The sequence below is a fragment of the Wyeomyia smithii genome, chromosome 2 (genome assembly GCF_029784165.1).
Source record: "Wyeomyia smithii strain HCP4-BCI-WySm-NY-G18 chromosome 2, ASM2978416v1, whole genome shotgun sequence".
Classification (NCBI taxonomy): domain Eukaryota; kingdom Metazoa; phylum Arthropoda; class Insecta; order Diptera; family Culicidae; genus Wyeomyia; species Wyeomyia smithii.
This window is the reverse complement of record NC_073695.1, coordinates 109,275,482-109,291,349: the sequence shown is the minus strand read 5'-3', so window position 1 is coordinate 109,291,349 and position 15,868 is coordinate 109,275,482. Positions and strand designations below refer to the sequence as shown.

Here is a 15,868-nt window from a genome sequence, read left to right as displayed (position 1 = left end):
AGATGCCATTTTGTGCTATTGGTTTAATTTATTGAAACCAAATCATTTTTGAAAAGCTATTGGAAAATGCTATTTCGGATAGGTATTGATGATTACAAAATTTTTTAGAGCCAACACGGTTCGTTTGAGCAGTGTGACATCTTCGGCAAAGTTGTAGATAATAGTTTTGTTTTCAAAAAAAATATACACTCTAAAAACAAATTACTAATTTAAAAAAAAATAAAAGAAAGTTATAAATTAATTATCGAAAACAGCCCATTTAAAAAAACTGATTTTTTTATAAAAACCTCGAAAGTTTACTTGAACAACGAAACCGACCATGGAGAAATCGGAAAAAAAGTTATATATTTAAAATTTTTTTTTTTTACAGGGTACATTTTTGTGGAGGATCGAAGTTATAATTTACAATATTGCCAGATACACTATGCCAATGAAATAAACCGTTTTGACTGTAGAAATATTCTTGATTCCTCATAGAGTGCTCTATTGGAAATTAAAAATATGTCTAAGGTCAAAACGGCATAGTGTCTTCGGCAAAGTTGTAAATAATATTTTGTCCTTCCAAAGAAAATATGCCTTTTAAAAAAAATAATTGAAAATAATTTTTTTTTCAAAAAAAATTTTTTTTTTTCAAAAAATGATAACTTATTTTTCTTGATTTCTATATGATCGGACTGGTTTCATTGTTTTGGTAATCTCTAGTAGGTTTTATTTAAAAAATCTAGTTCTTAAAAAATGAGCCCTTTTGAATAATTAATTTTTAATCTTTCTTCTATCTTCAGAATGAATAATTTTTTGAGTGTAATTTTTTTGAAAAGACAGAATTATTATCTACAACTTTGTCGAAAACGTCACACCAATAAAACGAACCGAAGTGCTTTTTTTATTTTATACTCATTTTTCACAGTATTATGAACCACCCTAATGAAACATAATGTATTCGATGCTAGTTATAGTGTATATCATTATACAAGCTATTTCGAGATACTAGTGATCAATTTCAAAAGATAAATTCTGAACATTTTGAACTCCGCCATCCACAATTGAAAGAACGACTAAGTCCCAGAGAGCAAATTTTTGCAAAAACAAAAATTTTTCAGATGACACCAATTCTCGACGTTTCATGCGTTTTTAAGTCATTTGGCATCGAAAAAAAAATTCGAAAATCGAAATTTCACGTACCCCCCTTGGGCGATTTTTCGGTTTTCAAAAAAGCCAAACTTCAATCGCTTTGCGCCACCCCATTTTAAGTCCGATTGAGCTGAAATTTTGCACAGGATGTTTTTCGAGCAGGTGAACATTTTGTATAGGGTTTTTTTTTTTAAATTCGAGATGACCGTTTTGCCTGGCACCCTAATCAACACATTATGATATTTTCATATGCATGCTTGAAACGTGAATATCTTTCGAATAACACGATAAGTCCTCATAGCTAAATATGTTATTAATCAGTTATGATTTTGTTATGCTCTCCTGCCCGGGTTATAGCACTTTCCAACAATAAGTTCAAACCATCTAACGTCACGAAAGCGGCCGATATTTAACCAGCTACCCTTACGTTTGATGTGGAACCTTCAAAGGTGGCACAAATGAGTCTAATTAGTTTTGACGGCAAACCATGCACGCGCATTATCTGACGTAACACACTTCGCTTAACTGAGTCGTAGGCTGCCCTTAAGTCCATGAACAGATGGTGAGTCGGCAAGTTGAATTATCGAAATTTCTCGAAGATTTATCGCAAGGTAAACATTTGGTCCGCGATGAAACTGCCTCTATGAAAACCACATTTGTATTCGTCAAGAATGGTGTCCTGCAACGGTCTCAATCGATGGAGCAGGATGCGGGAGAGAATTTTGCACTAGCTTCTCAACATCTCCCTACGCTTCGACGTGTCACAGTCGTAGCCAACATGTGACCTCTGGCGTGGTTTCTTCTCATCCGTCTCTCGCTCCGTCAGCGTCAAGCTATTTGTGGGGCGTGGTTGCAGCGGTTGTACTCAACACTTTTCACGCTGTGGATATATCTCAACTGTTCGTTCAAATCCTCACCAATTTGCTCATCGATCCGCTCACCAAATTTTTGCGAGCACTCTGCAGCCGTTCCTCCAGTGCCGACCATCGATCAGACTTGGTCGATCTAAGAGCAATCCACCCCATTTGGGTGCATCTAGGTGTGCTTTCGAATATTCCCACGTGCAAAATATGTACTATATAAAGCCATGCCTTTGGCTGCAGCGAAATAGATGTCTTATATTACTTGAAATCAAATTTTTAGGATGGTTAATGTACCGACCGGAAGGTTGGAAAGACTATAGGTCTACAACATCTTGGCACTATTGGACAACAATCAGAGCATTGAAAGAAAGCCCGATTCCGAACGGCCGACGTTCCTGAGCGACAAGAAGCTCCAAAGGATGCCGAAGAGGAAAATTGAGGAAAAAGTGGCTACAACACTGCATTCGCTTGGCTGGGAGGTCGGTGCGACCGGCCAAATAGTGAAAAAGTACCAGGTGAACATGGACATACGTGTTAGGAAGCAGTAGTCCCGTCCACTAGGCTCGGAGCTGTAGGCAAAGACGCAGCGGCAGCGCCTGAATAAGATGGTCAAGTCGATTTTCCCGGCAAATCGCAACGTGGCGGGGTGGTGATGGACGACGAGACCTGTCTAACCCTGGATGGCAACGACTGGCAGGGCACTTTGTATTTTACTTCCCGAACGAAAGAAGTGAGTACCTAGGTGAAGTTTATTTCGCACATCAAGTTGCCCAAGAAGGTGCTGCTGTGACGCGAGCGCGAGAAGAGGATGTCAAAGCTGCTCTTCTTTCGTTCTGGACTGGCCGTGAACGGGGAAATTTATAGTGCGAGCTGCCTGTTGCGTTGCTTCGTTCATCAAGAAATACCATAAGGCCGAAGACGCGGCATTTTGGCCGGATCTGGCGTCGGCCCAATACTCGAAACGATCGTTGGGGTAAATGGAGCGGCTGAATATCGATGTGGTACCCAAGTCGGCAATCCCGCCCAATGTTCCCCAGCTAGTCCCATAGAGGATTTCTGGGCAAACCTGAAGCGCAGGTCTACTCCAACAATTTTGTCGCGAAAACTAACGAGGAATTGATAAATAAAACGAAGAAACAATTAAAAAAAACATGCCTACACGCATGTTTTCGTCCGCGAAGACGAATGTTCCGCTTAACTGCTGGAAGGCCGCACGCATGGATGTAGAATTTTTTTGCAAGTAAGCTTACATAATTTACTTCCATTGGAAATTTATCAAAAGTCCATATTTTTACCGCATACGTTAAATTGTTTTCAAATAATATTTTACAAAAACGAGAAAATTGATTTTGATCTATTACAAACACAAGATTTTCGGGAGGTTTAGCCACAGTAATTACCAGTGTATAACATAAAACTTTTGACTATGGTAATGGCAACATTTCTGCGAAGGAGTAGTGGAGATGATAGAACGTTTGTATTTTTCACTCGCACTATAGCGCTTTCGTCAGGTGAGGTCCACAATTTCTCAATGCAAAGAGTAACAAAGAATAAAATTGTGCACTATCTCTTTTTTAAGTTCGCTTCATCTCTTCGGGCACACATTGAGAAGAACGGATGCAAATAACATCCCTGTGTAAAGGTTGTGATAGTTGGTTTTGCGGTTACGGTGAGTTAATCAAATAGGTTGAGTTGAAGCGTGGTTCAGGATCCTTCGATCATTAGAGCAATACGAATGAACTACATATCACAAAGTTCTAAGGTTAAGACATATTTGACATAATTTTTGGTACGTTTGGAAAAATGAAATTAGTAGAAAGTCGCTAGCAAAAGGTTTGAAGTGTGTGTTTCAGCGATAAGCGCTGAGTTCTATCAAAATTCTAAGTGATGAACAAAGTGATTAGGTATAAAAACCACAGTTGGTCCTAGTGAATGAGAATGCATGCATACATTCCGAATTGGATGTTTGATTTTGAAGCTTGCGTTCATATGTGTATGAAATATTCAAGTATCGCGACAAATTTGAAAAATAATACAATTTATGTAACGTTCAAGTATTATGTAACGAGGGCGTAATCGGCAACACCTTTTGGCCTGGATTCAATACCTCCTACCTAAATAGGCGTTGGTTGCTTATGGGATTAGTTTGGATTCAATACTTGCTGATACAGGTGAAGTAATCTTGGCTGGTGTCGGTAGTTGAGACGAACAAGTGACGGAAGTAGGCCGACGAAAAGAATAAAAATAAAATAAGGACAGTATAATGAAATTGTGACCTTCGTTATAATTATTGCGATAGTCACGGTTCTAAAACACTCTTACACGTGCCACACAAGCCGTGCATACATTGAAAATACACAAAATCCGAAACAGTTAACACCTTTCACGAATGCTGGAAATCTCCTTGTTAGAATCCAATAAATCTCCAGTGTACCATGTCTCGTATCCCATTTTTCGGTATTTGCGCTCGATATTAGCGTTAGATAACTACCAATTTGTTGCTAGAGCATCAAGGACTAACTAAACACTCGAGAGCCACTTCAAAGTCTATGCTGCACACACTTTTCAGAAGCCCGCCGGGAATCGACAGCGCCCAAGTGATGTAGCTGGCTTCCCCTCTGCTCAGCTGCATGCGAAATAATCCTTCCTAAGAGGGCTGTAAATCCAATATAATATCAGAATTTGCTTTCTCAATCTGCCCTACAGAATTCATGAAAGCAGTACAGGCCCACACGCTCGATCTACATCTCTCTTGGATGGTGAAGCGTCAGCGTCAATCCCAGTTTTGTCCTTTAGCATCAAACCAAATTACCCACCTCCGGCGTTACTTTCATACTGGACCGGTGTGGAGACAACATAGGGGAACGCATCGTAATTGAGTTTGGGACAGTTTAAAAGGGGGCAGATTGTAGGACTAAGCAAAGCAATTCCGGACCGTGTCGTTCATTATGGGTGTCTGTGTGTATGCATGGCGGAGAGATATTGGTGGAGGTGTATGTCGAATAATCCCATGTTTAAACGTTCCTTTTGCTCTAGAACCAATTCAGTGCGAAGTACACTAGGTTCTGACTGGTGAATGTATTTTGTAAAACTGGCTGTGTAGTATCCTCTGCTATCATTGAATGCCACATATTTTTCGCCTAAGGCTACATCGTCTAGAGTTATTCATGCGAAGCGGACATGTAGCTCAGTGCATGTTTTGGTGGAAAAATCCGCAGTAGGGAAAAAGAGGCTGCTGGGAATAATCGACACTTGAATAAATAAGGATTTAATTGACAGTCGGTTGAGGTGGAATTTTAATAGGTAATATTTTAGCAAATGGAAAATTAATGGAGTCAAAATGCGCATATGGGGGATGAAAAATTTGAAATAAATAGAAAAGTGTGGTTAAAGTCAAGGTGGAGGTGAAAGTTTTTCATGAACAATCAGCTATAATGTTGACTGGATGTGTATCTGTACTTCAAATGATAAAATTTCCTATGAAACAATTGTGATTTCACAAGTTTTATTAAACACTTCATTCCTGCTTTCTACGGTATATCGTAAAAATGGAATAGGTTTATTCACTAGTCTTATATTTTAGTTTTATTTGCAAGGTCTTTTACAACTAGTATTGCACAGATATTTTTCTCTAACGCATTCCATAATGAAAATTCAAGTATGTAGTATTATTATTTATCACTCCACTGAATGATTTACCCTTAAATAATCAAATTGCTCGAGTTTCGACAAAAAAGATAACACGATGGACGTTCAAAATGTGAAATTTACATAAATCGATTATTACTGATTGCATTGTCCCCCACCAGATTGCCGTGTACCGGTGCGTTACCGCAGCTAAAGCCGGAGCCGGTTGGAATCCATTCACGTGTTCGTCAGTTGATTGAATCCTTTTGTTCCGTAGCGAAGTTAGTCGATGCGCTGGGCGAGGTGATGAATGGTTAAGAGCAACAAAGCCGTGAAATTAATCGAATTGAAACATTAATTACGATGAGCAGTACCACGCTCGATTGGGGAAAAGCAAAACTTTATAAAGTTCCATTTTGTCGTTTGCGCTTAGTCGTTAAATTTGGATTAATTGGTTTTCGGTTTTAGCGTAATTATGACTTTCGGCGAAAGTTTTGTTGATAAATTGGAAAGGACTACACCATAGTAATTCTTCGACTTGACTGAATATTTTTAATATTTTCTGTTATAGCCGAATATCTTCTTTATTCGTCTCAGTCGCTGTATTAATGTCGTAGAATATTGAAACTCGATTAAAAACTGCAAAAAAAAATCTTTTTTTCCATTAAATCAGTTCACATACCATTTGATGTGGTCCCCGTGGTTCTGTGGTTAGCGATGTCGGTTGGCTAGCTCTCCTACAGGATCGAGGTCGAGGGTCTTTTTAAGCTGGAAATTTTCTCGACTCAGCACTGGGGCCCGCTGTATCGTTCCCTACAACATGCAAAATGTGGCAAAACCAATATCTATAACGAATTCTCTCAACTAATCTAGTTGATCAAGACCGCTATTAGCCCTCCAGGCTAGCGTGCGTTTTCGAAAATATCCATGAAAAGGATACCTCTTATTCTACTCCAGGTTTCTCATAAAAAAGAAACCATATAAACTAATTTGAAAGTTTTAACCCTCTTGTGCCCAAATTAGTTTTTAGACGGACTTCGAAAAAATCACTATGAAGCATTATAAACATTTTTTAAGTTCTTATTGAAGCTCTTTAGAGGTTCAACTGAAGACCGTCTAAAGGAGGCACTGGACACTAGAGGTTTAAATTTGATAGAATTTTGGGATATAAACATTCAAGAATTCGTTTATTTCAATCACCTACAACATTCTTGGCACTGCTTCACCCAACAACTATGGGATTCGTTCGATAACCAATCAACGTTTTTCCTTCATTAGTGAATCACTTTCCATTTTAGTTATTCAACGACCACTCACTCCACTAAAAATACTGTAATCTTTGAAGTACATATCAGGTTCTCGAAAAAAAAATTCTAATGGTGAAAAAAAAATCAAATAAAATTTTTCCAAAAATGAATTTGAACTGAATTTATTCTCTGCTGTTTTTACTACGTTGGACATAATCAAAAGTTGCTAGTTTTTATCATCATTGAAGTATCATGTTGAAAATGATTAATTATTTCAACATTTTTGACATCAATCGAAATGCTTTAAGACGCTACATATGATTTCTCAATTCATATATCGTACACATCATCACGATTAAAGCCTAACACTGCCTCTCCATTCAATATGCGTGACGCACTGTATGGATATCCACTATATCCGTCAGCGCTCAATGTCATTTTAAATTGAAAATCGTTAGGTGACAGTTGGGTGACACTCTAAACCGACATGGGTTACATTTTTTCATCCTGGTTGTTATTATGAACATTGTTTAAGATAATTTTCCGAAACATTATTACAAATCTTTCGCTTATTGCCTTTTTCCTTTGCCTTTTTGATTTTTACTACGCTGATTTTATTGTAACCCAAAAAAATTCGAATCTAGAATACTTTACCATGTCATTCGGTCTTGCTGCTATTTTTCAGTTCCTCGTCGACAGCATGCATCCAACTGTCGGAAATCATGCTAAATATAGCTTTTGCTGGTCGGTCTTGTGGGTTTCTACTGCATGTCAAACCTACTGAAGGCTGCCGTGTTTTATCCGCTTGATTATCTCTGTCGATTTGTGTGCCTAATATACTTCACAGTTCATGCTTCTGCGCCAAACATAACTTCTAGTTTACCGCAAAGGATTGAACGCAAGATCCCACGCTCAAAAACACCAAGAGCTGTAAGTCCCAATGTTACGCCAACGCACTCAATCTATGGCAGCTTGCCTCCAGTTTCTTGAGCGTCCTATACTTCCAAGATTTTCATTCGTTTGGTACAGCCATCTTGCTCGTTGCGCGCCTCTACGTCTTGTACCGGCTGGATTCAAGGCGATTATCATTTTTGTTTTCCAGCATTCAAACAACATGTCTTGCTCATTGTATCCTTTTAGATTTAACGACTTTCTGGACGCTGAGCGTGCCATAGTGTTGCACCAGCTCGTCGTTCATTCTCCGCCTCCATACGCATTTCTCACATATTCCGCCGAAAATGGTATTTAAGACACGTCGTTCAAAAACGACTAGGGTTTGAAAGTTCTCCTCGTGCATTGTATATGTCTCTTGTTTTGTACATGGTGCACTTGGTGCGGAGGGAATTTGGCCAGACCTCAACGTCTTGTGAAATCCGTAGTAGGCACGGCTTCCAGCTACAATACGTGTGCGGGTTTCTCTGCTGCAGTTGTTGTCTGACGTTATACCTATGATTCGAGGTACACAAATTTGTCAACCACCTCGAACTCATCTCCGTCGATCACTACGCTACTGCCTATCGCACTTAGTTTCATCTACTAGCAGATACCTGGTCTTCGGCGTACTCACTTTCAATCCAACCTTTTCTGTTTCACTCGTCAGCTTGACGTACTATTCAGAAACCGCCTGGAACGTCCTCCCAAAGAAGTCCACGTCGTCAGCGAAGCTGGCTAGATTTATTGAAGATCGTGCCAAGGTCGCACGTTTCATAACATTTTCAATCGCAATGTTGAACAGGCGGCAGGAAAGGCCGTCGCCTTGTCGGAGCGCCTTGCGTGTTTCAATCGGGGTTGATACCGCACCCGAAAGCTTCACACAGCACTGTACACCATCCATCGTGGCCTTAATCAGTTTTGTTAGTTTCGCAGGGAAGCCATTTTCGTCAATACTAGCATAAGCAACCTTGAAATCGATAAATAGGTGATACGTGGGCCGTGGTGTTTGTGACTATTGTGGACAATCTGCCTCAGCGTAAAGATTTGGTCCGCTATCGATCGCCCATCCACAAAACCGGCTTGATAACTTCCCACAAACCTTCGGGCCAGCGGTGAGAAACGGCAAAAGATGATCTGGGAGAGCCCTTTGTGTACATTGGGCATATTACTCTCTCCTTCTACTCCTCCGGCAGTTGTTCTGTATCTCAGATCCTGACTAACAGCTGATGCAGACAGGAAGCCAACTACTTCGGGCCCAGCTTGATAAGCTCCGCTACGATGTCATCCTTTTCAGATGATTTGTTGTGATAGCATCCTTAACTTCACTTATCGTGGGGGACGGTATGTCTTCCTTATCCGTTGTGCTGACGAAGTCGTTCTTTCTGCTGTCTTAGTCCTCTGTCTCTGCACCATTCAGGTGTTCATTGTAGTGTTACTTCCACCTGTCGATCCCGATACATTTCAGCTCACGGCAAAAAGCCTGCGCGGGTGCGTTTAGCTTCTTGTAGAATCTACGTGTTTCTTAAGAACGATACAGCTGCTTCATTTTCTAACACTCCTCCAGGCGGCGCATTTTGTCCCGAAAAATAAAGGTTTCTGATGTCTCCGTTTCTGATGTATTGACTCATGTTATGTGGAGTTATTTTCTGCAGCATCAATTCTCGTCGAACCAGCCTTTACATCGTTTCCTCTCGACGAATACAGCAACACCTTTCGCTACGTTGTTAGTGGCTGCTTTCACAGTACTCCAGCAGTCCTCCGGAGGGGCTTCGGTGAGCTCTCCCTCATCCGGCAAAACTGTCTCAAGGCTTTGCGCGTACTCCGTAGCGACTTCGGGAAGTCCAAGTCGCTCCAGATCATACCGAGGCGGACAACGGTAGCGGATAAAGTTGATAACTGAAAGTCTTTGGTGCATTTTGACCATCAGGAGATAGTGGTCAGAATCGATGTTTGCGCTACGATAGATTCGGAGATCGATAATCTCCGAGGAGTGTTTTCCGTCAGTCAAAACGTGATCGCTTTGTGTTTCAGTCGATTGTGGTGATCTCTAGGTGTATGGGAGGCTATGCTGGAAGCAGGTACTACATATGGCCATGTTCTTGGAGGTGGCGAAGTCAATGAATCAATCGTTGACGATTTGCCAACACCCAATCACGCGCTTCTGCATTTTGCCCATCACAATGTAAGCTGTTCTCAGCTCGTAAGTATGTACCGATACTTCTTTCCAGCATACCTCCTACAGCGCTACAATGTCGAATTTGCGGATCCTCAATAAGTTGGAAAAAATGCGGGTACATCCCAAAAAACTTACAGTTTCATGATCCGACTTACAGTTCCATAATCCGAGGTTCCAATCGTTCATCCGTTTTCGTCCATGCCTAGGTATATGCCAATTATGCCGGTACGTATTGACATTATTTGCTTCCTGTACTAATTGTTCTTACAACTGGTCTATAAGGCATGCACCAACTCCCAGTCTCGCTGGAGAACCATCGTGACAGCACTGACAAACACAGTCCTGACACCAAGACGTTAATCAGCCGCTCCTAACATGGAGAACGGACGCTGTTTTGAGCCGTATCATCTTGGTGAACAGATGCTCGGGTTGGCGAAGCATTTCCTTTACCGCCGAGATATGGTTAATGCGCCAATGATCACTTCGCACCTTATCATTTGGCTATTGTCAAATGACATCATTGACTCGGGGAGGTATGAGACAGAAACTTGTGAGGACCAGAGTTAAGATTAACGCTTCTTTTAGCTCGTCCACTTACCATTTCAATCCCAAGACTACGTAATGATGAGGCCAATTTTCTGCACACCAGCCCTTCATATAGCATTTTCCAATACGATGTTAAACAATCACCTTGCTTCGAACTATTCAACGTCACGGAAACGTCCGATATCTCACCGGCTTCCCTGCTGTTCGCAGTGGAACCGTCAACGGTGACACATATCAGTCTCATCAGTCGCTTCCCCGAAGTCTATGAACAAATGGTGAGTCTGTAAGTTGAATTCTCAATACTCATCCTGCTTCTTTCGTCGCCTCTGTCTTCCTCGCTGTTCGGCAGCTTTGAGTATGCATTGTAGTATTGTTAGCAATGCCTAGCCATTTCTGATTTCTAAGGAGGAGAATCTCTCCTTGTCGTTGCACATGACAGGGGCAGATACTTTATCGTTTCGTTTAAGTCCGACTATTGGAGTCTCTTTTCAGCAGCTGTTACAGCTTTGGCGTGGTTTTCGCATCCGTCGCTAGCTCATATTCATTGTCAAATCCACTCCTTAGACATGGCTGTCGCAGTTGTACCTAACACTACTCGCTCTGTGGTACTAATCGTGCTGTGGATATGTCTCCAAAGTTTGTACAGGTACCCTCCAACTCGCTTATCGATCCGCTCATACAACTTTTTGCGAATATTCTGGAGCCAATCCTCCAGTTGATAACTGCTGAATGTTCAACCGTATCTTCCTTGTTGTCCTTGACTTCAATACGTAGGACTACCGGGATAATGATCCGTGGCAGCGTTTGTCTAGAAAGTGCCAATCATCGATTAGAAAATGGTCGATCTGACAACAGATCCCACCACCTAACCCCCCCCCCCCCTCTTTTGGATGCATAGGAGTGTGCTTTCGAATATTCCGTCGTGCACAATAAGTGCTACAAATGGCATGGAGGCATGGCCCTTAGTTGCAGTAAAATTTATAACCCTCAGGCCATTAGCGTTTGTAGTAGACTGGAAACTATCGCTACTAATTATGAAACGGAATAAGTTTTACTACCCGACTTGCGCATTTACATTCAACACTTAGTATGTGGATAGGAGTGGCTGAACAGCGATGACAGTACTATGGTCTCAAGTGACACGTTTTACCCATTTACCAACCAGTCTTTCGAAATCTGTTATTGAAATTAATATTGCTTAGAAAAAGCACAGAAAATTGTCTCATGTGCCAGCAATGAACATCATTATACAACAGGAAACAACAGGACATATCTCAAATCACTAAAGCATTCTTTAATGACAGTTAAGTATTACGTCGGGAAGTGGCTTTTTGTGCTTCATGCTCCCTCTTTACTTTTATACATCATAACCAAACACATGGAGACTGGCAGGTAGCTGGCGTGTTAGTAGTTGGCTCGCACCACACGTTGTGACTTCAGTGCTATCTGAAAGGCAGCTGCACGAACCGTACATTTTCCGAAGTAGTATCTGACCCGATGACTACCATCATATTGTTCCTTGCACGCACGAAACGAGGACATAGGAAGAAGACATGCTCAACAGACTCCACGCAATCGGGACACATGAGGGACGCCACGTGCCCGGACCTGTAGAAATACTGCCTGTAGCAAACATACCTTGACATGATCTGTATCGGGTGGAAATTTATTATTCCATGGCACCCCTATGACCCATCCGGATACTTCCGGATATAGTCGGTGCGTCCATCCTGATCATCGAGAATGAGTCTTCAGCATGCTCTTTAAGTATGGTAGAGAGGCATTGGTTAACGTACTGCACTAGGTCATTTTCGCGATTTAGGGGAAGAAAAAGTTGGAGTTGGATGGAGTTATCTGTCGCATCTTCAAAAAGGGCGGCATTCTGGAGAGAATGTTGGCAAATTGTTGGGATAGATCTTACGCTTCAGGTTTGTCCAGAAATCATCGATGAGGCGCAACTTTTGGACGTTGGGCGGGTTCGCCAGCTTGGGTACCACATCGATATTCAGCCGCTTCATCTCCTCCAACGATTGCTTCAAGTAGTGGGCCGACACCAGATCTGACCAGAACACAGCTTCTTCGCCCTTAAGGTACTTCTTGATGAACAAAGCAACTTCCGGCAGGCACTTCGTACTGCAAATTTTCTCGTTCACGGCCATTCTGGAACAAAAGAAGACCAGCTTTGACATCTCCTTCTCGCTGATTGTCAGCCACAGCAGCTCCTTCTTGGGGAACTTGGTTTGTAATATATACTTCACATCGGTGCTCATTTCCTCCGTGGGGGAATTAAAATACAAAGTGCCCTACCAGTTGTTGTCACCCAGGGTGAGACAGGTCTCGTCGTCCATCACCACCGCCACGTCGTGATTTGCCGAAAAATCGACTTGAACATCTTATTCAGGCGCTGCCGCTGCGTCATTGCCTGCAGCTCCGAGACTAGTTGACAGGATTACTGCTTCCTATATGTCAGGATATCTATGTTCGCCAGTCATTTTTTGGCCGGTTGCACCGACCTCCCGGCCAAACACACGCAGCGCTGCACAGTGCGTTGAATGTAGGGTAATACGAGACAAAAATCAAAACTACACGATTTTATCGATAAAACATGTGGATGTAACAAGGAAAGTTGTTCATTACCTTCAGAGCTATTGAATGCATAAAGGTCTTATGTGATTCACTAAATCACTTAATCCCAAACGCCAACACACTCATCGCCAGAAACCGTTAATCTCTTTGTAAAAGATGTAAGTTATGACGGAAACTGCGGTTTCTATGTTTACTTACTTTTACATAATTGCTAAAATGACTTAAGCGCAATTACAATGAAGTAAAAGGTTTTTTTAAATATTATTTTATGTATTATTTTTAATATTTTTTTTTATTTAATTAACAGAGTAACCAAAAATTTTAAAATTCTTCATGATTTCCCTTTCGTTCCTTATTTACGATCCGTCTTTACTGGATGCATCTTCACCGTTTTTCTAGTTCTGGTTGAGCAGCTTTCAAAAAGTTTTTGAGGACGCTCACGAGAGGAAATGTTGTTGTATTTATAATTGTATTATTCTCATCGAATCGGAAAAGAGCAAGCGGTGTATCCAACCAAATTTCATGCTTTTCATGAAATACTTTTTTATTCTATTGCATTTCTCCCATTTCAAGTTCAATTTCGAACAATGTACACCAGAAAACAGCAAGCAAATTTTTATAACCCTGCTCAACTGTGTTTTCTGGTAGAGACAATATCAAGTATCGAAATACACATGATGTTCTTTTGCTTACATTGCAGTCAAACCACTTCTCAAAAATCTGCCGGTTTACGAGTGATCGGCATTGACCTACGAAAAATTAAAAAAATCTCACAGGTACACTGCCTTCAAACACAACTCAAACAGTGATTTTATTCAGAGTGTAGTACCATTCGAGTAGTTCATTTTGTACCAACTTTTTTGGAAGATTTCTTCCTGGGTGTTACGCATGTCTTATGTATGTGCTAAGTCTCTCTATCAATGAAATATATTGAGCAATTCTCGCTGAAACTAGGCCACTAGGTGCACAAGGTCTTTCAAATTTGATATTTGCATATTTTTTTCGTAAAGACAAAAGTATTATCTACAACTTTATAGATGACGTCATACCGATCAAACAAACAGTTTTGGCCCTCAAAATATTTGTAATCATCAATACCTTCCTAAAATAGCATTTTTCGATAGCTTCTCAAAAATGAGTCGTGTTGCAAAATATTAAACCATTAGCACAGAATGGCATCTTTTGCCTATAAAAACGTCTATGCAGAATTTCAGCCAAATTAAAAATGACAATTTCAATGAAATATTAAAACTGGGACATTTTTTGTGGAACTGCTCAGTATTAAAAAACCTATCGCTTTGTTAGTATCACACATGCTAGTGTTGTACTCATTATTCTCACTAAACTTAAAAAACAGTAGTGGCGTACTAGTTGTAGCACTTTAAATCTCTTTAAATGAAAGCCCTATCATTCCTCTTTACAGAAAAGTGCTACTTGTAGTACTTTACATAACGAATTTCAGAGATATAGCTCAAATAATACATCAAGAATTGCTAAAATTTCAACTTTTCTGAAAATTGTTTTGCTCCCTGGTGACCAAGGGGTCAACAAATTCGATCAAACAAAAATGGCATTATCATTTTTTCTCTATTTCTAATAACTATGTGCATTTATATCAAATTTGAAAGATCTTGTGCACCTAGTGGCCTAGTTTCAGCGAGAATTGCTCATTGCACTATTGCTTGCTATGCTTGTTATAGTATTTGTGATGCTTATCAAAGCTCCCCATTACTTGTTCATTGACCAGAAGGCATCCGTGAACACTTTGGGGTACGTGGTGCATCCAAATAAAAAAAAGGAAAAATGATTTTTGTCTATGGCTCAACGCACTGTGCGCTGTAGCCACTTTTCCCCCGGTCTTTTTCTTCAGTATCCTTTGGAGCTTCTTGTCGCTGAAGGTCATCGGCCGTCCGGAACCGGCCATTTTTCCAATGTTCTGATTGTTGTCCAAGGATGTTTAAGATGCCGGAACAGGCGTATCCTGTGTTCACGAGCTGCCGCACAATCCATTTTCAACACGACAGAACGGTACCTTCGATTGAGCTTTCACAACAATTTAACACATATCGTGCCGTGTTGGAGCTAATAGAGATAATAAAATTGTGTTGATGTTGAACGATGGAGGCAGATACCAAGGGTGCAACTGTTGCGTGTTGCACATTGCCGATGTGCAAGTAGGAGAATGGGAATTTTCTAAAACTTTTTTAGCAGATATCGCTGGTTATGCACAATACCATCGCATTGTGGTTAACATCACGCTAATGTGCATTTGCAGCGGCTTTAATCACAGTTGTAGTTTAATAAAAACCACTTATTATGCTCTTCCAAATACATGTAATAGCCGTGGAAAAGGTCGATTACTGCAATTTCATTCTACTGTCGCACATAGGAGTGAATCAAGTAAAAACCTGATCAAAAGTCAAAAAAGCAAAAGTTTATCAACCATGTTCTGCATAGTCTCATTTTGAAGTGTGATGCCTACTGCATCACACTGCTCATGGGCATCTAGAAGTATTGTTGACCTTTGTCGCAGCTGGTTGAAATCGATAAAATTTAGCTTTCTGTTATTGCATTTCATGCTTCTGTACCGTTCACTTATTTTCAAAACAATCAAGTGCAACGTAGTGATTTATCATCACACCAACTATGGAGATTGTCAAAAAAGGCTAGCTTAATCAATCTATAAACTCAAAAGACTTATAAAAAGTCCCGATATTGCCAGGGAACATTCTAATAAACACAAAAATTCTGTAAGTGAG

At 40.6% G+C, this 15,868-nt stretch overlaps 1 protein-coding gene across 1 annotated transcript in view; it reads left to right on the top strand.

Moving 5' to 3' along the window:
• The window catches only part of LOC129725075 (tyrosine-protein kinase Drl), a 516,531-nt gene that overhangs the window by 148,700 nt on the left and 351,963 nt on the right, over positions 1-15,868 (top strand). The window lies entirely within an intron of this gene.